Here is a 24,054-nt window from a genome sequence, read left to right on the forward strand (position 1 = left end):
AGCTCTGCCTGTCACTGTGTGTAGTTCCAACCTGTCTGTTTTTGTCTGCTAGATAAAATGAATTTACATTCGCTTTCATAATCTTCCTTAGATTTTATAAGTGTGTAATGTCAGTAGTTACTGTTTCCATTCAAATGTGCAAGTTTAAGGTCGTGAAATGTTGGCAAATTCATGTTTCTGCTAAATCATAGCATCTCCTGCTGCTTCTCAATTAGGATTGAGGTGGGTTTTTTGTGATAAATTAATGCTACTCTGCTAAACCACCTATACCGTATAGCCACCATGGTGAGAGGGGGGGTGGGGGTGGGTCTACGTGCAACAAGGGGCTCTTTGTAGACTCAAACTGGCGACGCTGTTGTTGTATACACCTGTGACATCCTTCAAACTTTTTTATTCTTAATTTTTCTGTGAGTGGAAGCGAGGCAAAGGAATAACTGCTTTGTTTGCAGGAGAGAAAGCAGAAGCAGGGACCACAACCTCAAAGTGTATGCAACAATCTGTTTCTACCACTCTTCTCTTTTTCCATCTCAGCTAAACATGAAAATCTTTTTATATTTTCGCTTTTTGTTTCTAAAATGTCTGGCTTTTATGCACAAGTTGAAAATGTGAAACCTCCTCATTTCACGACAATCTCTCCCATCTCTTTCTCTTTCTTTACTAGTCCACCGGCAAAATAGGTTGCAATCATTTCTACTCCCATTCTTCTGATTTTATTGTCAGGACAATCACAGAAACTGTGACCAAGTGACAGAGACAGCAACATTATCAACATGTCTTCACTGTGAGAGCAACCAAGGCCATCAATGGAATATAAAGACTTAGAAGGTGTTTGATCATCAGCTGTTTGATATGCTGGAACAAGGACAGCCAAGTCGACCTTGAACAAGGATAAACTCTAAAGAGCAGACGTTAGCATGTAGATTATTATATGTGCTTCTTTCTTTTTGAACCTGCAGGTTTCTAATACTATGGCCTTGAAGCTCACAAGCCAAGGGAACATGAAACACACAATACATGTTTTTGTTTCTCTAGTAGCCCTCCATCTATCTCTGTCTAGCTTACACATACTGATACACACTCACACAAACACACATTTTGTCTATACAGCGAGATCTCTCAAAATACTCACTACTGCAGCTAATGGAGCTCTGACATCAAACGCCTCCCAATATGAAACACTACTAAATATAGACCCTTTCTTTTCATCAGGTTTCCATACATCCTTACTCTCTTTGCCCCTCCTTATTGGTTCCTTCATTAATCCATTTGAATTCTTCCGATCATCTTTTATTTCTTGTCCCTTCCTTAACTTCTTTCATCCTTTCCTTCTTCTTTCCTGCCTTCCTTCCCCTTTTTCTTCTGCTCTTATTCAAAGTTTTATACAGGTTTAAGCTGTGACAGATGCGTCTCATTTTGCAGAGAGCAGAAGCAAGCAGTTCTGATTCCGTGATTATGGTGATTGGGGAGTAATAATATTATAGGAAAAAGGGGATGGGGATGGTAGAACTGAGAGGGTGGAAATAAGTAGAGAAGAGAAGGGGTAGAAGAGGAGAGGCCAACAGGAACATGGGGAAATAAGAAACTGATCACAAGAGGGAAATAAAGGAAAATATAAGCGAAAGGAAAGTAGAAAGTAAGAGAAATGAGAGGAGAAAAGAGGTTGGAACGATGTGCGCACCACTTGGTAGTCATCACAGAGAAGCTTTCTCCATTCAGGAACTCAGCGTGCAGCTGTCGCTTCAGGGAACTGATCATACACACTCAGTCACAGATACAACACACACACACACACGCACGCACGCACACACACACTTCTTTTTCTCTCACACACACATGCACTCACTGCTTTAGGCTGTGCTTTGAACTGATCCCTGCCACTGGAGAGGCACACACAGTGCGCTGGCTGATAATAATATTATCCTATGGCCTTCATATGGTAATACGGCTTTATTGCTATGAAGAAATATGAATATTATGGCTTTCAGAGACAGCTTAAGGAATGACATGGCTGCCATGGTCCTCAGCTTCAATAGAATATTACGATTCTCTATTTATCTAGGGTCTCTGTGTGGGAAATCTATCAAGTTATTTACCTTTGTCATGATATGTGATGGCATGCTGTACAGTCACACGTATGAGAAAGTCAATGCGCAGCACACGCCTTGAGATGCCATTGAGTGAAGGTCACAGCTCAGTGGGGTAGGGGCACACATCTGGACAGAGAGGATCGTGTGAGAGAGGTTGTGGCATGATACAGCAGGATGGGAAAAGAGCAGACTCAGGCAATCTTGCTAGAAGTCAGTTTTGTGTATATAGTGTACATATGTGTACGTGTAGCAATTCAGAAGCTGGTTTCTGAAAAAAAAGCTTTTATTGTGAACCAACATGTTCATTCAGTTTCTTGCCCCAACCGATTTAGGTGGGTCCAACCCCTTTATCTCCTGTTTCTGTAATCTATCACGTTTATACGTTTTGCTGAGTAAATGTACACATTGTTATAAGCATCTTTAAGCACAGTCACATCCTGGAGCTGTAATTGCCACGACCGCTGTCCATGGTGCTGAATCTGTATCTGTCCCGGGCGTTCCCCTACACCAGTGCGCATGAATCCCGCTTGTGTGGGCTGATGACCAATCGTTAGCTTTCACTGATCAGCCTAATGATTTGGTTTACCTGCCAACACCAACCTCCCTCTGCTCCAGTTCGTACAGCCTCATTAACAGCGTTATCTACTTACGTACTTCTCTGCATTGGAGTGTGGCAATTTCTGTTAATGTTTATATACCTACTCTGGGAGTGGTTTCTTCTTTTGTATTGACCCGAAGAAAGACAGGAAATATATACATTTTTAAATAGTCAGAAGCTACGCGTGTGGTGTGTTCTCTGCACTTGGGTGCACTTAAAGGGCATTACACCAATACAATTTCTCCTCCGCCTGCACCTCATGGAATAAGAAGAGGTCTTCATGAATATTCCAGGAATGATATCGCTTCTTCAAGATGTTGTCCATTTAACCAGCTGAGACCAAGAGTATCCAGCTGCATATGCAGTGTGCCTTAGGGGGAATAGCAGTCTAATAAAGTTATTGTCAAACACACTGACAGCAGTACAGTTGAATTCATACTACATAAAGGGCATTCCCGTTGACTGGACAAGCTCCTTTCAGTGTCAGTTTTCTTCACTGTTACTTAACAAGGTCCCACTTTTTTATGCTTGTTATGTTGAAACCTTTATGACTGCCATTTGCTTCCCTCCATTTGTAATCATTATTATGATTTTCTTTTACCCATCACTAGCCTTTAACAATTCTGCAAAACTCGTCTAAGAACAAGGTTTTTAAAAAGAACTTTCTAGAACTTTCTATGATATCTGAAATATGTGTGTGGCATCTACAATATGGCCGTGTCAGGGAAAGATTGGGATTATGGCAACAAAAACAAAAGATAAGGGGTATGGTCCGTCCGTGTGGACAAGTCATTCTTGTGTGTCCCTTCATGGCAAACTATTGTTTTCATAAACATGGTATTTGAGAGTTGGGTTTGTAATCGTAACTATGTGCTTTAATAATAATAATAGGCGCACTTTTCATTTGAGTAAACAAAACTCAAAGTGCTTTAAAATAGTCAACGTTGTTTCTATAAACTCCTGATGACAAAGCGCTGCATGTAGTTGAGCTAATGACAACGTTTTCACCTACAGGGGATATAATGCATGCATGCAATGTCCGGCTCCTGTTCACACTGACTTTTGCAAACTAACCAAGAGGAGTAAATAAGAAGTTATACAGACTGACGGGTAACTTGTTGATTGGAGAGTTTTGGTGACAGTTATTCTGCATCATCAGGACACAATTGGAGGGACTGACATAATTAATAATTGTATGAAGTACTTCAATGCTTCTGAAGTGTATATTGCCTCTATGGTGTTTGGTGTCACAAAGAGCTCACTAAGAAATAACTTATTATAATCCTTATTAGTATTATTAGACCGCAAATCGACCGCATGTTATGAATAATGACTTACTAAGGTAGAGACAGTAATGATTCAGGGCTTATTACTGTTTGATCACTGTCACACACTTTTTAATGGACTTAATGAACTGACAAAGTACACAGAGTCGGATACAAGCACAACCGTTTTAACAGCTTTTGACCTATTAATCAGAATTTAATTGACAGCTTTCACACCAGCAAAAAATAAACCTTACTAACCGGCCAAACAGGCCTGAAGAGGTTAGGTGTGAAAGCACCATTAGACTGCCAGAATTACAAGTTAGTGCTTTTGATTATCAGACAGCACTACTTTGACAGAATTTGATTAAAAACACCTTTTTCTTCTAAATATAATATCACATATTACATTGGTTTATGTACAGATTACACAGAAAAAACATACCCACAGTTGCAAATGCATTTATGCATGCACAACAACAAACCTACTTCCCGAGAGATCATTTAGATTCAACCATCTGAAATAGGATGAAACATCACAGAGAGGTTGCATTCAGAAACTACAATTGGTTTGCATTGTTTACCGTGCTTTCTGAGTTGCAGAGTAAAAACAATTAAGGTACTAGAATGTTTATGTCTTTGCCACATCCTAGATCAAGAGTTTGAATAACATACTTAGATAGGTTTTCAGTATCGAATACCAGGATGAAATAAGCAACGTCCTAGAAATGGCAAAAACAATAACGAGAGACGCATGTGTGTTCCTGCACAAAGGAATGTTTCACAGGAAAACACCATCATTAAATTGAAAAGCATTTCTGTGGTTTGGTGATTAATCTTGATTTATTCCTTTTATTTGTATTTGAGGAAAATTGCTTTTAGATAAATCTAATTGATACTGCATCCCCTTAATGCATTTGACATTAGCAATGCTGAACATACATGGTATTGTCTTTTTCCATCTTACTGATGCTTAAAGTGTGTACTGTGTCAGAGCTGGGAGACTCATCACAATAGACCTTGTAGTCTTAAATATGTACACATATACAAGAGGCTTCATCAGTTCTACTGATTAGTGCAGTGTGTGTAGCGTTGGACCTGTGGGAGTAATTGACGACACACAGTGATGATCTAAGAGTCACATGATTGTACAGCACTGTAAGACCAGCTGCATATTCCCAACTGAATTGAATCGGGCATGTTTTCACAAACAAAATTACAGTTTTCATCCGTTCAATTAATAATTCACATCTGCACATGAGGATCAATTAACCAATTAAAGGTCTGTGTGTGTGTGTGTGTGTGTGTGTGTGTGTGTGTGTGTGTGTGTGTGTGTGTGTGTGCATGTGTGTGTGTGTTCCGTCCTGCTGTGTGTCTTCTCTGTGATGCTGAGTTTGATTGACAGGCCACAGTGTAGCCCCCCCACCCCTCACCTCGGGGCACAAACTGACTGAGACATTACATCAGGACCCGTCTGCCATCTCACATTCACAGTAATGGTGAGTGGAGCCTTGTTCATTACTCATCACTACAACTAGCCAACAAGCCCCAAGTTTACTTCTTGAGTTTATATTATCCTCTCACGACTACCAAGCTCTTCCAACTGTAAAGGACAATAAATCAACAGCCGCAGAATTTGTGTTCATTACATTACAATACAGCTCATTTAGCTGACGCTTTTGTCCAAAGGGACTTACAATAAGTGCAAACAATCATGAGGATACAACGCCGAACAGCAAGAATCTTGTAAGTAAATTAGCTTCAAATAGGTACAATCCTTTAAATGCAGAACAATAGCTAAAACAAAAGTACAACATGCAGAAACAATAGAATACAATTTCAACCATTAGCTACAAACAAGTCAAACCAATGTTCAGTGGCAATTTTGAAGCATAGGACTAATATGCTTACTAAGTTGCTCCGCTTAGGTTTGGGTGTATGGACAGGTTGGCGCATGTTGAGAAAAAACAGTGCTCTAGTTGTTGAAAATGTGAATTGTCTTAACACATTTACGTTGACAATGCTATTGAAGCAATTACCTGGAAGACTGAGGATTTTCACAGAAATGTAGGATGTGCATGTGTGAAAATGCCACGGACTGCATTTTCCCACATCACCTCGGTAATTACAGGCAAGATGTCAACGTATGTTGACTCAAGCACTTTACAACCCTGCATAACGAAAAGGTGCAATACTGATGATGAAAGAACACATTCATATGTGTCTGTGTACTGTATGTGTATGCATGTATGTTTGCATGCAGGAAGAATTGTCACGGTCCCATCTGTATCCCTCGTGTTTCCCTGTCGATGTTTTCCCTGTCTCTTTGTGTGTGTGTGTGTGTGTGTGTGTGTGTGTGTGTGTGTGTGTGTGTGGCATGGGCGTGGCCTAAGACTTCAGCAGCTGATCTCATTCAACTCCTCAACTCCAATCTGCTCACCTGTCTACAATCAATTTATCCCAGCACAGTTTATCTACCTCAGTCTTCCAGCCACTCATCACCAGATTGTTGTTTCAACTACTCCCGGTATCTTAGATCTCGGTGGCTCAGTATGTGCTATCTGTGTTTACTTTGCGTTCTGTGTGTAACCTGATTTTTTTTGGCTCTTCCCAGGATCACTACATACCTTGTCGCTCAACTGCTCTGTTTGCCTGTCCGCCCGCCCGCCTGCCCGTTTGCCCGCCTGCCTTGCCATTTTCTCTCACCATCTGTCTACTGGGGAGTATCGTATAATAAACTATTTAAACATACTCCATTTCCAGAGTCTGGTGTTCTGCGCCTGGGTCTCCCCTGGACGTACCCATAACAAGAATGTTCCAACAGATCAAAGCCAACCATTGCAACTTGACAACACACAATTGAGAAACCGCAAAGCGATAGTGAATACTGTACATATTCACCAATATGACAACACATATAAAGCACTTAAAATAGGATTGCAATTATTACAGACACACACACACACACACACAGTCATTGTTACCTATTCCAGTCTTTCTCGGCTTTGTGAACGTGTGAATCATAAGCTCTAGAGATGTAGACTTCAAATATCCGATTCTGCCACTACATCAATCCCCTTTAATTTCCAAGATAACTGATCTTAGATAAGATGAAACTTCTCTGATAGCACGATGCATACTTTATTTCATTCAGATGTGTTATCTATGTAGATTTCACAAAGGGATAACAAAATAGAAATATACTCTATTGTGACATATAGAAGATAGATAGAAAGAGAAATATTGAGTAATCTTAGAAATGATTAGGCAGATAAGAAGTAAGTTGTCTGACTCAATATCTCCGTGTAAACTCTTAAACGTTATGTGAATGTCAGAAATGACTCATCTGAGGTTGGATGAGTAGCTATTTTTTGTTTCTTTGCTAGGTTAAAACAAATATACTGAGATATAAAATATCTTGGATGTTTTAACCGTTTAGTTCACTCTAATAAACTGCTCGTGCCAGATGTTTCTCCTGGGTGTTTGCAGAAAAAAAAAAACATTGTGAGAAAGACTGCCAGCAAGAGGAAAATAAATAAAATGGTGGTACAAATTGTTCTACAACCTCTGAAATCAAATCATTTTTCAAACCACTTCCAAAATGGTGTGTAAGAAAGTTAATATGCTTTAATATGATGGCTGGAGAGAGCTTCTGCAGAAGAAACACATTTTATAGGACCTCTTCTGACTCTGCTGTTAAAGAGCATAGCTCGAGCTCAGTGCAGCTTCAAAAGAAATAGTTTGTGTCATTGAAACATGTTTAATTCTCCAAAGACACAGACTTCAATTTCGGTCTTAAACTGGCTTTCATGTTAACTAAAGTTACAGTTATTAAGCAAAGGACCATTATGAGAGTGCTGCATTCACATAAAAGTCTATTAACAAGCAAATTGCTTAATCTTCTAGTGAATAAACAGTTCTTATTCATTGTACAAAATCCTTGTTAGCAGACTGTGTACAGCTGAGAATAATGTAAAAGAGCACTTTGGTAAATTGTAAGGACAGATAAGGGATGGTCTTGGAATGTCTTTATCTTTGTTATTTAAGATTTGAAGTGCTTTTGATCTTGTGGCAACAAGTGTGTAAACTATATATGTATAACTACAATCTAAAACACCTTATTCGTCACATACAGCAAATGTGCAGATGTGTGTGTTGGTGAACAAGCTGCAGTAAAAAAAAGGATTTGAAAGGGTGCAAATGCAATACATAAAACCATTTAAAAAAAAATGGGGATATAAAGCAATAACAGGATATAACATTGGGGGGAAATTGCTCACCTACGCTGCCAGAGAATGTGTTATGACTTTAACTGATTGTCTGACTCGTCTTTATGACCGCTTTTTGGGTAGCTGCCAGATATCATAAATTTATGACCCTTCCAACAGAAAGAAAGCCCAATAAAAAAAGCTCCTAACTTTCTACGCCCCTGTAAAAGCCCGGTCGTATAAACTGAAGAGGTAACAGAGCATCCAGGGCCGAGGTTTCTCACGTTTTGTCGTTGCGGTTGCACGTAAACATTACATCACTGAGGTTAATGAAAAGGCAGTGACCACGGACAGTTGTGGTAGAGACAATGTCCAATCAATGTATATCTTAATGACTCATTGTACAGTGGATCATTGCAGGACTGCAGTTTCTCTTTAAAGCGCTTCCCATTGATTGATAGCTCATGTTGGTTTCAGTATCTGGAATATTTAGTTGTTTTTGACCTCTGTTCCCACTGGTCTACAGGGTTCAGCTGCGCTGTGCTCTGACGGGCTCACTGCCAACATCGCCACCGTCTGCAATCTGTCAGGTTACAAACGCAGCTGGTTCATAAAGGTTAAAATATGTCCTGACCTGCTCCAGTACTTCTGACATCGAATTGCTGTACTTTACTCCCAAACAGCTGATAAGTTTCAATACGTGACGACAGCCCGAGGATCCAAATCTCAGCGTTTGAAAATCACTACGCTACGTAGAGATATCAAGATATGTAAGACAGTAAAAAGTGCAGTCCTGAAATCTATCTGGGTCCGATAGATCAAACAGGATGACTAGTAAGCTAAAGATTTCAAAGGGCCTCTAGCAAACAAAATGAAAGCTGAATAGATTAATAGAGCTATTGTCTATGTCTTACTTCTACAGCAAGTATGAAGACTCTGTTCTAACATTTTAGACATTAGCAGGCAAGCGTGACACTAATAACAGCCTCTCCCTCCCTTCATTTACATCCATCCATCTAGCCTCCATCTATCCCGTATCAATATCACTATCTCTGCTCTGCTTAGCCGCGTCCCTGTAAACCTGTCTGGCCTCTTTGCTCTCAGAGCCCTGCTAATGTGTCTGTAAGAGAGGCAGAGCACATTGGACCGCAGCACTGCTCTTATCAGACATACACACACACACACACATACACACACAGAGGGAACACATTTACATCCACATGTGAATAAGTACAACCTCATATTATTATGGTACATTAGGTAGGTTGGTACATGCGTACATTTTCACCCACTCACTTTCAAGCATACACAGGTGCATAAATATGCAGGATTTCTTACATAACTTCAAATTACTTTAAGTTAACACCATATTGTAACACACCTGCCTGCACAAGTAAAGAAAGAAATTGTTCTCTAACATGTAAAATATAGTTTTAGCTAGTTAGTGTAAGGAAGGTATATTGTGTTTGTATTTTAATTATATGGATCACAACATTATGTAATATAATATACTGTATCTAGCGTCCCTAAGGGGATCATTACAATTGTATAAAACTAAATTGGCAATAAATATTTCAGATGCATTTTAAAAGAAACACTGCCAGCTCCTTGTCACAATTCCCAACAGAGTCCATGTTTGCATTCCTCAAATAGCACAGTGTACATTCATATAGGGCAAGAAATAGTACAGACTGTTTTTGCCTACCTTTATGTGGTGTGCTGTGATTTATTAGGACTCAACATGAAGATACATTGTGGCGACTGGTAGATGCACTGAAGAGATGGCCCGGGGAGATAGATCCAAAGACCTGAGGAAAGAGAACAGAGAGACAAGACAAGGGTTAGTGCATGTCTACAGCCACGATGGCGGCTTTGTGAGGCTACTTAGATGCATCAGTGCTTTGAGCTGAATGCTTACATCAGCATGCTAAAATGCTCACAATGACAATCTTAATATGCTGATATTCAGCAGGTCTAATGTGTACCTTGTTCACCACCTTGGTTTAGCGTGTTAGCAAGAACTATTCTACAACCGATGACGGTGTTAGATAATTAAAATATTATGAATCACCCATGAACTATTACTGGCATCTGCCGCGTTTGCCATCTTGAGGTTTCAACACTTTAGTGCGCGCTATGAAGAAAAGTTGTCCAACTTATGTCCACGCCTTCCTGCCACCATAGTTAAAAGCGGACACTCCTCTCTCTTCCAGGTATACACAATACAAAAAGTAGATTTCCTGCAGCCTGTGTCACTTATCTGGAACACAAATGAGGAAAATCCTAGCGTGATGCTCAACGTGTAAACCCACTCCTTAATGACGTGGGGATTCGCCACTATCAATCCTCCCGCAATGCTCCTCCGCACGATCTCTAAACTCAATATGACATCTCTTTTTAGTTATCTTAAAATAAGAGCTCTCTAAAATAAGATATCAAGACCCCAGTTACGTTCATGCCAAGAAGAAAGCTAGAAGTCAGAGCATAATAGGAATTTGCGATGCCTAGACTGAAATAGTTTTGGCATTTCAAAATGTGGTTGTTGATGCAAAAGTTATGTCAGTTTTTTTTAACAATTCATCTCAATAAGGATCAAAGTGCTTTCAAATTGAAACCGACAGTCTGTTCTTTTGTGTTTTAGTAAAGAGCAGTACGCGGTGACACACACACACACACACACACACACACACACACACACACACACACACACACAGGATGCAGACACGTTGGCAGTCAGTTTTTCAGCCAGCTGAGCTAACAAGCTGCAGGTTATTAGAAAATCATTACTCACATCAGAGGCCCAAAGTTGTCTCATCACTAAGACATGAAACAGCAATGTGACACAATAGTGATCGTTTTGTAGACTCTCAACATGGCACCCTGCACATAAGTGAATGTTCACAGAAAACTAAGAATGATACCGCATGTTTTTTCCTCACAAACATCCTTAAAACTCGTCTCAATGAGCAGTGACAGCAGCAGTAGTATGGAAGATGTTTTTGCATGCTTTTTCAGGCATCCCCACTTTCCCTTTAAAATACAAGAACATGTCAAACACACACACACACACTTTTGAGCCCCACACTTTATTCTGAGTCTTCAAAACAATTATACACAAGAGGATATGCTGTTGTATGGTATGCTGATGCTGCAGCTATGTTTAAGTCCCTTGTGGCAGGTGCTGCTGGCTTCAATGAGATACTTCAAATGATAGCAAACCTCAGAAGAGTGGCTTTTATGAACCACCAGGGTTCCATCTTAAAATACTGCATGCCAATTTTTAATAGGAAGAAAATCTATTCAAACAATCTATTAAGCCGGATAAGTCTTAGGGGAGGAACAAATAATTTGTAATGATACTAATTTGCTACCTTGTATTTAGAATTTTTAACCTGAAATTACTTAATTCATCTCCTCAATATAATTAATGGCGGGAACACTTTGTGCCCAGTGAATTACTAAATTATGCTCATGTTCAGTTATTTCATTTGCCTCCTCCTTTTCTCTTTTGATCAGGATCACATCTTCTCTCCCTACACGCAGCCCGTGAAAAAAAACAGTTTTCCCTTAAAATATGTGAACAATTGTTCACACAATGTTGTGTTTATTAGACGAAGTCCAACATAAATACACATACAGTAAGCCTCAAGATCCATGCAGTCAAATTAGATTCAATAACCTATTAAATCAAAATGTTTAGTTTGCACAGCATTACTTACACAGCCTGAACTGGCCAGCAAAGAATGATGACACAACAGCCAATGTAGCACCAATGTGAGCGTGGATGGGACCAGAGATAAGTCATAACACTATTTGAATGAACTAATATATAACAACTATTTTCTAAAGTTGATTTACTCTACCAACAGTTAGGATAATTACTCGTGAATCTGGTCCAATCTATCCTACTTAGTGCTAGGTAATATGGAAGATATATGCCGATGCCTCCCAACAGCTAAACATGTCATTTAATCTTTGATTTAATGTAATTTCATTTAATTTCATTTGTTAAAGAAATGTTTTTAAAAAATCTAAAAAAACTCAAAAAAAAAAACATTGAGTGTTTAATGATCAAATATGAATTTTAAATATTGTTGTACATGAAGAGGTATTACATGTTATTCTATTATGGGTGAACATCCATTTACATCCTTTTGAAACTTTTGCAAGACTTTGCTAAAGCGAAAGTTTAATTAAATTAGGCTTCCTCAAAAAGCTCAGTTTTTAAATCTATTTTAATCCTCCCATTCACCACCTTTAGGTCTTGAACCTGTCTATTTAAAACACTGCCTTATCGCCTCTTGTTAACCATCACACTGCTCGTCTGCGTCGTATGATCTTGAAAGTCGTTGGTATTCTCCTCACTTTGTCTCTATATTTAGCATCTGTTCTCTCCACTCAGCTATTTTAGATTGTAGTGAAATGACCTGTCAGTGAGCTTGGTGTGAGCGCATATGTGCATGAATACGAAAGAAAGAGGGAGAAAGGCAACGTGTCTGTGTGAGTACAAAGAAGAAAGGGCATCTGTGAAGTATTCGTGTATGTGTGTGTGTGTGTGTGTGTGTGTGTGTGTGTGTGTGTGTGTGTGTGTGTGTGTGTGTGTGTGTGTGTGTGTAATGGCTTTTAACTGACAATCTTCCTGATACTCTCGCTTTGAACATAAAAGTAAAAGAAGAAACAAAGAGTAATGTGAAGAAAGCAATGTCAGAGGTCTAAATGATTAAAATAAAGAGGGCAGATAGACCTACAGTAAAGCACACACCGTACCCCACACAAAACACACACTCACCTGCTCGTGAGTTTATATTTTTGACCTGTTCTCAGTTCCTTTGTTGGTTTTTGAAGAAGAAGAAGAAGAAGATCTCCTCTCTTTTTACGCAATATACATCTTTTGTTTCATTCCTCTCAAGCTCTCCTAAGAACCCCATCTCTCGGTTTCTCCTATGGTTTTAATTTTTATCTTCTTTCTTTCTCAAATGTTTATGATGCAGAAGTTTACCTATGAGCTGCCCAGTAGGTGAACTGCAGAGGTGTAACTAAGCGACACATTTCTATTATTTGTCTCCTATTCTCTGTCTTTTCCGTACAGTCTCTCTCTTTAATGTGCACGACGCAGTACAAACTGTACCTGTTAACATTTAATTGCGTCTACAGAAAGTGTTAGATTTTCTGGTTTTCAACACCTGTAAAAAAAAATCTCACCCAAGCACATCTAAAGCATATCAGTGGGGACAGAGTCGCAATGAAAGAAATAGTTTTTAATTTGAATTTAAACTGATTCAGATCATCTGCTGAACTGTGCAGCAACACCTTTTCATTCTAATTCATGCATGGAGTTAACACCACCATAAACAAATTGCAAGAGAGGCCATTTATTAAACATTAAACACCAAACACCAGGCAGTATGAATTATACCTAAACATGTAGTACGCAACACTGTCGCTGACACTGAGGTCCAGGAAATAAGTTAATTTCTTGAAACTTTAAAGTCCTGACCACCTCACTGTAAGGTGTTGGTACAGATGTTCTGTGGTAGATGTCATGATGGATAGAAAAGCAGTTAATACACAAATTAAGAATATAAATATCTATTTGTAATACAAGAAAGACTCTCAGGTCAATTTAGACTGTAGAAAATTCAAAGTGAAAATCACAGGTATATTCAGAGAACCTTTTTTAAATGTCTGTGATTTGGGCAAGAAAGAACAATTATTGTTCTCCTTCTTCTCCTTATTTATCCTTCTGATATACTGCATGTCATGTGTTTGCCAATTAAGCCTTTTCCTAAATCAGAAGGATGGGAAGTGGGAAATATAAAGATGATACACTAGCCTTGTTATATTGAGGATTCCAATAGACATAATATTTCTTTCTTTGACAATACTAAGCCACTGATATGAGCTCTGTGGGACTGTGGCAGTTAATCCACAGTAGTGATATCTTCCTACTGTGACTGGTCATTATTGAATTTTATAAATTAGTATTTAACCTCAGCTTCATTGTCGCTTTCTGTTACTTTGTAGTTGTCGTGATCATTGTCCACTGCCTTTAACCCTTGTATTTGAAACTATTGTCTTACATTATCATGAAAGCATCACATATATAACCATATAGATAGATACATTATGGTTGCTCTTATGTGCGTGAATGAATTATTTATATGTACTTGTCCTTTCACCTCACGCTCGAGTATGTTACCGCTCGTCTGGACTTTAAGCAGACATTACATGTGAAGAGATACAGCAGGTCTGATTGGGACACACAATAAGTATCTCAGTTATGAGTCATTGGTATTAATAAAGAAGACATCCAAATCCAAAACATGCCACAACATGTTTCCAGTGTAGATGTTCTTTAAGTCTATAACTTAGAGCAGAATAGGTCAGCATGGTTACATAACTTCAAGTCAAACCTTTAAAGGCCTTCAACTTAGAGTATAGATATTTCAGTTAAAGATATTTAAAGATGTTTTAATGACCTTCGAGTGCCGGCTCTCATCTCATGTCACCCCATCTTGTGTGAGCCTCTTCTCTTCCAATTTGTTATGATACACTGAATCCAGCTTTTCTTAACCCCTCTTTGTGTACAGTACACGCACAAGCTTTCTGTCATCCATTCTGCTCTCTTTCTAATCCAGCACACCACTGCTACCCTCCCTGTGCCTTCCTCCCTCTTTCAGATGTAGTATAATTATCTGGTCATCATTATCAGAATCATTCTGTTTCCTCATTATAAACCCATCTGCTCTGCACTGCTCTGCAATCCAACCAACATGACATGAACACACAGCCATACGGGCGCGCACACAGGTACACACACACACGTCTCTCTCTCTCTCTCTCTCTCTCTCTCTCTCTCTCTCGCTCTCTCTCTCTCTCTCTCTGTCTTCTCACCACTGGAGCCACTTGAGAAGCTGAACACATCAGTGTAACTGGTGCAAGGTAATTATGTTGAGAGTGGGGTAAGGATGTCGGACTAATCTACTGAGATCCATCGAGGAATGAAACACTGTAAAACACTTTCTTTAGAAATACTTATTTTTTCAATGATATCTCGAATGCATTTACTTTTATGTGGTTGTTCTATCCATTGGCATTCAGTTTTAACTATCTCATTTAAACACCTGAGAAACAAAGAGGGTTGGCCACGTTATATCTGCACAGAACAACAACCATCAAACCAAACCAAGACCCCAAGAAGACGTCTGTTCCAGTGTTGCTGCTCAGACACTATAAAATATGAAAGCTTTGATATGATAGGGGAGCATCTCGGAGGTAAAGTGCATATATATATAATATATGCTACCTACTATATCCCTACTTGTCTGGCTGAGTACGGGTCAGTGTTAGCGTCGAATGCAGTTCTCATAGAGGATAAAGGTAAGATGATGACAGAGATTCATGGGAGACCTCCACAACGCATGAAGATAAACTGTTACCATGGCTACCACTAGTTGCTAATCATTGAGTCCATTTAATCAACAAAACATCAACGCTGCTTTTCTCTGGAGAAATGAATGTTAACATTCAAGATGACCTCATTACACCTACCGTAATGTTTATCAAGACTAGATTTGATTAGAAATGTTAATCTTCTTGATGAGATCACTAAAGTTTTAGTACGGTAAACAGGTCTATTAGTTTTCTTTTTCTCTTTTTAATAAAGCAAAAAAAGCCAAAGGAAGGCAGGTAGCGCAAGGAAAACGCAGGATACAGGACAGCGCCATATGACTTTAAATACATGCAGCAGCGTATGAACATAAAAGCACAATGTCACATAACACATTCCTTGAGCATGAAGGCAGCAGAAATAATGCATGAATCTCAAAAACTGATTTCAGTGTAGTCCATTTGTCGAACACATAGAGTGCCAAATGCAAAAACATTAATGAAGCTAATCAACTGGAAATTAGCAGGTGTATTAGTGAAGTGCAAAAAGCATTTTGTACGGTTAAATGTTGATTTAACCTCTAAAAGCTTGCGGCTGACAGCCAAGCCTTTTAGCACTACACACACACACAGTGTCGCAGTGGCAGAAAGTAAGTGCCTACAGTATGTTTGAGAAAGCATGTATACGTGTGTGTGAGGGTGTACACCGAGGGCCGGCTGTGATCTGGACACAGTGAAACATGTGATATCCGGCTCTGATGTTGTGTGATCGGCCATGCTCACACATATGTGCCCAGTGCACTTAAGAACCATAAGCCTTGTACCTACAAGCACACACTGTGCACACACTGTGTCCTAAATGAAGAAGCTGTCTCTGCCACTCTCACACGTACAGTACAGAGGCACTCAATGGGTAAAGTTCAAAATATGTCAAACCAAATAGGAATGTAATTACTTTAATATTGAACAGTGAACACTGTCAAAAATACATATATTTTAACAGCGCACAGTACTGTAGTCCCCATAATGCCACTGAAGGGGCCACATGTCTGCATGTTAACCCTCCAATTATTCATCCACCTTTTTACAAAATCTCTGATATCACAACAAATGCACAAGGGATGGCTTCAAAAGATAATGTCTGTTGTGTTCATCTATTTTCTAATACAGCAAACACATTGGCAACTGGATCATAAATAAGAGTTGACTCTCTCAAGCTCTGTCTGAACTCTCCTCGCACAAAAAGGAAGTGTTCTTGTTGTTTTTCATTATTTTTCTCACATGCTTAACTGCTAATTAAGGCCAATAGATTTGTGAAACTGTTCATCGCTGAGATGTTCGTCTGTGTGGTGTACAGCGGCCCGGATGATTGACAGAGCTCAAAAGATGGAGTTGCCTTGGCAAGCCTTGGTCATTGCTCTGAATGAGATTACACCAAAGAAGAATAAATTCACATACATTGATATGATATCATGATGTAGTATAGTATCACTTAATGGAATAACACTTCTTTATTGTGCCAAGGGTTGGAAAATAATGTCATCTTTACACTAAATTGCACGATAGACCAGATACTGTTGACTGTTTGAATACACACAGAGGGTCACAGAGCGAGACACATAACCGCATGCAAATGCAACTCTCAAACACAGACATGCAGCTTAACACAGACACACTTCCACACACACACACAGTGCCTCAGCTGTGCGAGGGATTAGAGATTAGGAGAGAGGGAGAGGATGATTCTATCTAAACACAACAGTACACAACATTACCACACAGATACATTTCCAAACATTTATCCTACATACAGTATCAGCACAGATACGTTGGACAATGTACATTTTGGTTGGCTCACTTTAACGCTCACATTATTAAACTGTCTCACACTGTACACCGACACATAGGCTCCTTACATCTTGGAGAAACAATTGCAACTCCAAACTGTGTATTAGCTAAAACAACTAATAATGTCCCCCCCATTTCGCTTTGTTGTTCTATTGTTTAAAGAGCCACTCTGCAGAACAGTAGGATTAGGTGGCCTGTCTGATGTTTTCATTGACTCTGCCTGAATCTGAATCGAAGGCTGCAGCATTTAAAACCATTAAAAGGGAAATAAAATGTAAAAATAACAACAGAAGGAGACATAAATTATTTCTGAAGGACAGCAGACGTTCTGGGGAGCATAAAACCATCGGTAACTATAATGTCTGCATTTTGACTGCTGGAGGATTTCGTTAAGGAACGGGATAGCTGTAGTTAAACCATGATAAACGATTTTATTTTAATAATGAATAAAAGGGGAATGACTAATTCATGTAATGAAACCTTGCTGTCAGCCATCATGCAGCTTCTACTGTAAAAAAAAAACTGGTTTTAATTGCGCAACATAGAGAACAGAAATATTAATTTAGTTCTTGGAGATGACTGGTAGAGAGGGAGACAGAGGGGAAGTGAGAAATGGACGGAGGGCAGAGAGGAGGAAGGAGGGAAGCTGAAGAACCAGAGAGACTTTACTGCACATAAATGGTATCTCACCATTTCTGTCTGTCTTTACGGTCTGTTGAGTAGTTCAGTGTCAATCAATATGACTGCATGTAAGTCAGTCTGACGGTGAGAAAGCAAACTTACACTTAATTTGATGGATGTGATCCCTAAAACAGAATTTGACATGAACACATTACAAGTAAACTCTCAGGAGCCGATCAGCGCCGGGCACAAGACAGTTAACATTAAGTCATCTAGGAGACATCTTAAACACCACTTCCCTTCGATCAAACAAGGGTTTGAATAAATTACCCGGCGGTGACACTGTGTGTTGGGTTCAGGTGTACCGGTGATGTCTGGAGAGTAATCGCTCTGCCCTTCCTCCAGGACAACTTTGCCACATGGCTGATGATGACCAACAGCTGCCTTTTGCTGTCCCTTATCATCTTCTCTCATTCCCGTCTGCCTTCCTGTTTCTCCTCTCGGAGCCTTTAAAGTCAGTTTGTGTGTCCAAATGAATCCGGGAAAATGTGGTATAGTAGTATACAGCGGTATAGCAAAAGAGAAAATAATAATAGGGGAACTTACCCAATTGTATAACTAAAGAATCATCTGATAGTCATGGGGATTACTACTCAGACTGTGACGGTTATGTTATCTACTGTGGCTGTGGAGGAGCTTTGCCAGGTCTGAGAAATGCCCATGATTGTGTTGGATGGGTCGGAGACTAATTAAAAGATGTGCTAGAAACCGGAGACACGTAGCTTGGAACCTGACACACGGTAAGGACTAAAAGTCAGGACATCTCAGTGTCTGCTGCATCAATGACCAATCACTTACATTAAGTCACACATGAACATAACGTCCTGTATTATATTGCAAACAAAGACCTTTGTCTTCTGTCCCTCAACAAAATAAAATAAGCCACACTAAAGTGTCCCTTCCTAAAACAAAAAAGTAATGTTCATATAACTAATGGAGGTGTACCTGAGCTTAACTGTGCACAGAGAGATCTCTGACTCATAGTTGAATCCTGCTTCACACAACGCTCCACACCCTAGTTGAGAATGTGTTTGTAATTTAGGTTTTTGACACTGCACATGAGCTTTTGAAGTTTGCATCAGAATGGCTTTGTGGTTGCCAGTCCATGACCTTGAACAAATGAGCCACACAAACAAAGAACAGGCAGGTCGAAGACCATACAGAAAATAATGGTACAGTACCCTTTCTCCCAAATGGATTCCATCTCCTCTCTAAAACGCACCAAGGTACCCATGTGCAAAATTACACACACACACACACATACATGCGGGCGCACGCACACGCACACACACACACACACATAGTATGATCTTGCACCAGCTTCTCTCATCTGAAACAATTTGATCTCCTCCTCTCTCTATCTCCCAACCACTTACAGCACCACTATTTCTCTCTATTTAGCCTGTCCACATCACCGAGGAGCCACTACATTGTGTGTGGGTGTGTGTGTGTGTGTGTGTGTGTGCATGAGTGTGTGTGAGTTCCACTAGAGTGAGTTGATAGGTTGTGATAGGTCTCAGGGAGAAAGCCAGACCATAGCAGTTAACACTGACCTCTCCATGTCTCCCACACAACACCACCACTAGTCTCTCTCTCTGCCTATGTCTCTCTATCCCTCTTTCACTCTTGAACCTCTCTTCTTCTATCAATATAGTATATCACACTCACTGTTTTCATCTACTGCTTATCCTCCTCTCAATTTCCTTGTTCTCTTTCACGTCCACGGCCATTCCGTTTTTTTTTTAGGTGTTTTTGAACTGTTCGCCAGGTAAGTAAATGTATATTATATATAAACTCTGCACTCTCCTGCCCTCTTTTGCTCCCTTTTCATGGTCCCTTTGTTCCCTGCCTTTTTCTCTAACCTAAAGGCCCCTACACACTGTGCAATAACGGCGATCTTACAGGTTCATGGCGTGTCAGACTGTACAAGATGGGTCTTATAAAATCTTGTGTTCACATCCTGTGTCTCTGTGACACTGCGGTATCAATTTTGAGACGTACAAGATTGTGCCACAAATGCCTGGTCAATCGTCTCACTTTACACTTTACCCTACATATAACTTTATTTCTAGTTGTTCCAATCTGTTGTTCCAGTGTATTCTGCTTCATTTCATTTTGCATTTCAATTGGCTTGCTTTATAGAAACACATCATAGCAGCAGTCTCATTGTGAGAATTTGGCCCCAAATTTCTAAACACTGTTTTAAAGGCTATTTCTGGTCACAAAAGCTCAGAATCGGTGGACACGTCTCTCAGTGAGACTCTAGAATTTGATTTGACTGACAACCAAACATTTCACCACATTTCTCACAATTGACAGCTCATAATTGGACTGCCTTCATTTCAATAAACAGCAGTTTGACCTTGAGATGTGAGCTCTACTCTCCAAACTGCGCCTCCCATCGCCCTCGCTGTCACCCCCCTCCTCCTCCTCCATCCTGTCAACCCCTCTATTCAATATCCTAACACTCTCTCCATTTGGTCATCTCTTCCTCCATCTGTTTCCCCTCCTCTACATGTGTCACCCTCTCACTCTATTTCCCTCATTTGATCACTGCCTCCTCAAATTGCCTTCCCTCCATTCCTCCGCTCTCTTCTCCGTCCATTACCTCCTCATTTCTGCATTACACAATTTCTTATCTGAATTTGTCCTACAATTACTGTGTAAATGTAATCTTCATTTTAATATGCTTAATTTGCCCTCTCCCAATGTCTCCGTTTCTTCATTGCCTTCGCTTGTGCTGTTATTATTGTAATTTGTCTGTCCTCCCTCCATGTCACGACAGTGATTTCGTCATCCTTCTGACCCTCTATCTGCTTGCCTCCCCTTCGTTTCCTCGCTCTCCCCCTCCCACCTGCTCCTCATTGCATTCCTTCACTGTGCAGTGATCATTCATTTTTCTGTTTATCCACCCCATGCTGGTGTGTGTGTGTGTGTGTGTGTGTGTGTGTGTGTGTGTGTGTGTGTGTGTGTGTGTGTGTGTAATAATGAGGGGGCTGGCTGATCTAAACTTTGCAATATGACCCAATCAACCCTTACTAACAAAAAAAAAACCCCTTCCGTTTACACACACATATTGCTGCAGTGAGCCCTGGTCACTGTGACACATGATATCCTGTGGTCCATTCCTCCACACTTGGTTTTCCCCGGACCTCATTACTGTGCAATTTAACAGGCGAATTTGGTCTTTCAGTGTTTCATCTAATATCTCCGGTTCGTTTTAAAGCCTCCCTCTCTTCACACCCTTTCTTTTCTTTTCCTTGGCAACTCGGCTTGTTTGTCTCTCTCCCTTTTCTGTCTCAACCCTCCGACTGAAACTTCTGTCAAAGGTTTTTTTAGAATTGACCAAAATACCACAAAGGGTGACAATAAAATCAGAACATTTTAGAGAAATTGTTTCCGGTTTTGTTGACGGCTGATGGGTTATTTTCCGTAATGATTAGTAATAAAATTGGATTCATGTAGACCGACAACGATTCATTATATCTCTCGGATACAAACAGGATGTGTTTGGCAAATACTACCTGCTTGTAGTTCTTTTTTCTCACACAAATGTAATTCCCTCAAAGCCTTTTTCTACGTCTCTACTTTTATAGGAGCCTGTCTTCATCTCTTTTTCTCTATGGCGCTTTAAACTTGTATGTAATTTACTGAATGCCTTTCTGGCATGACATGTAGATCCTTGTTTTGGCGGAAGTTGAAAAAGTAAGTGCATTCACTGAGGCTCACATTCAGGGATTTATCGGCAAAATTGTGGCCGTTAGCGTTCAGACATAAGCGCTTGTGAGACACCTCAGAAGCTTCTACATGTGCCGGCTAGAGTTTCTGAAAAGAGTGCCGTATTTACTACATGATGTCTGCTTTGGAGACAAAAATGGCCCAAGGACAGCAGCCACTGTGCGGTTTTGATTAGACTTCTATTCAATACTCGCTATAGAGACAACTATTTGATTTCAAGCCATTTTCAAAATAGCGCAGTGGATAATGTCATCCACTCGAAAAAAACAAAACATTGTGTTTACGGCTAATGATGAACAGTTGCGATGAAGCCGTTCTATCGAAAGACAAAGTGCACTGGTTTTTAGACCTATTTGATGCATCTCTTTATACCTCATTTTCTTTTTTCTTTAAAAGACAGGTATGAGAATGCCAGCAAAGTTATTATACGTACCAGTACACTTTCTTTGCGTGGATGTTAAAGCAATCGTGTAAGTGTTTGCTGGATTTATATAAGGGGCCGTGCGGAAAATTATAAGGGGAAAAGGGAAAGGGCTGACATTTTTGGGAAAACAGGGGAGACTTAAGCATATAAGGTTATGACATTATTGGATCAATTTAATATGTTTTTTTTAGTATCTGGCTGGAGAGAAAATATTATGCTGCTCAAGTCGCTCTCCTTTGCCCAGTTCACTCATTTGGTTGCTGTAATTTAGGAGCACTTCATTCAAAACTAGAGAGTGGCAGGAATATTACTTTAGATATAGGGGGTCAAAGTCAAAGGGAGAGTCCAAAGACATTATTAATAATGCTTTGCTTTTTTTTAATAAAATGAAATGAAAATAAAAATTCAGACACCCTCCCAAACCCCATGTTAGTTGAGAATATACCAGTTTTCCAAACACAGTCTATTTCAACGATGTATACCCAGGTCAAGTCATACCCTGCATTTTAGATCTGATACATCGTTTGTTACAGCACAGTGTTTATATGGCTTTAGTGCAGTCTAGTGTCGTCCTAAAATAAGATGAAGTGTACAGTAAATCAGCCTATAGTATGTACTTACTGCACTAAAGTGGATCAATGCATACAGAGTTGGGCAGTTGCACAAACCTGTTGCTAAGCTTTCATAAGAAGCAGCTCTTATGTTCACTGGAGAGCTGTAGCAAAGCCCGCTTTAAAAAGTTATATTTAGCACGAGGGTCTTCTGGAAAAAATTAGAATAAAGAGTTGCCACGACTGCGCGGCGGCTTAATTGCCTGTAAGTTTTCTTGAGTTCACCGCAGCTCATACATATCAGGAATCGTTCAAATCATTTCAGCTTCATCCTCTTAATTTTATTATTTACACATTTTAAAAAGTTAAATGAAAGAGTCAGAAGCGACTAGAAGAGCTTTTTCCTGGTCGATGGTGGACTGCCACCCACTGCGCCCTGGAGGCTCAATCGAGAATCCAGGAAGAGAAGTTTGAATTACTTAAAATTCTGTCCACGTCTCCCTTTGAGACACTGACTGAGAAGACAGAAATCCTCCTGTAGCGAACATAAGTGAGAACTGATTTATGGTGAAAAAATGAGAAGTGTCTTTTAAAGTGCTACAGTCTGAAGCTATTATCATATCTATATATCCGTGTATACTTCTCTCTGAAATGAATTTGCAGCTCAGTGTCCAATCGCAAAAGTTGGATTTCCTAGTAGCTGCGTGTGAAGATTTGTTTCTGTGTCCACAGATGTCTTTTTGTTTTGTTATTGACTGCTGTCAATAATGTGAGGGTGTTCTTTCGCATTTTTAACAGCAAGTGATAAGTGGTTGTATTGTGCCCTTCATGAATTACTTGCTGTCATTTTTGCTTTTATAATATTTTGTGCTTCATGGCTTTTAGCAGCTCTTTTATTTCAGTTTTAACAGCTGAATAGGTCAGTTCATTTTCAATTAGAATTGCAATTTATCAGAATCAGAATCAGAATCTTATTTATTGCCATGTAAGTTTCCCTACAAGGAATTTGCTGTGGTACGTAGGTGCTAATGGTCAAATATATACAAAATATAGACAGAAGGGACTAAAATAAAGACTTTAGACAATGTGCAATATACAATATAAGCATTACGTTAATGTAACGTGTAGAGGGGGGAGGGAGAGACATTGACAGTGGGGGTCTTGTTGATGAGGCCGACTGCAGAGGGGAAGAAACTGTTTTTATGGTGAGAGGTTTTGCAGCCTCCTGCCGGATGGAAGTAACTCAAAAAGTCTTTGTCCAGGGT

The 24,054-nt window shown here is 39.7% G+C and overlaps 1 protein-coding gene across 2 annotated transcripts in view; it reads right to left on the reverse strand.

The window, feature by feature from the left end:
• LOC115017812 (leucine-rich repeat and fibronectin type III domain-containing protein 1-like protein) overlaps window positions 1-24,054 on the reverse strand; it is a 152,813-nt gene that overhangs the window by 76,457 nt on the left and 52,302 nt on the right. For both annotated transcript variants that reach the window (XM_029446508.1, XM_029446507.1), the window contains exon 2: window positions 9,864-9,966. The gene's annotated coding sequence lies outside the window, so the exon portion shown is untranslated. The remainder of the gene's footprint in view (window positions 1-9,863; window positions 9,967-24,054) is intronic.

This window comes from Cottoperca gobio, chromosome 13 (assembly GCF_900634415.1).
Source record: "Cottoperca gobio chromosome 13, fCotGob3.1, whole genome shotgun sequence".
Classification (NCBI taxonomy): Eukaryota; Metazoa; Chordata; class Actinopteri; order Perciformes; family Bovichtidae; genus Cottoperca; species Cottoperca gobio.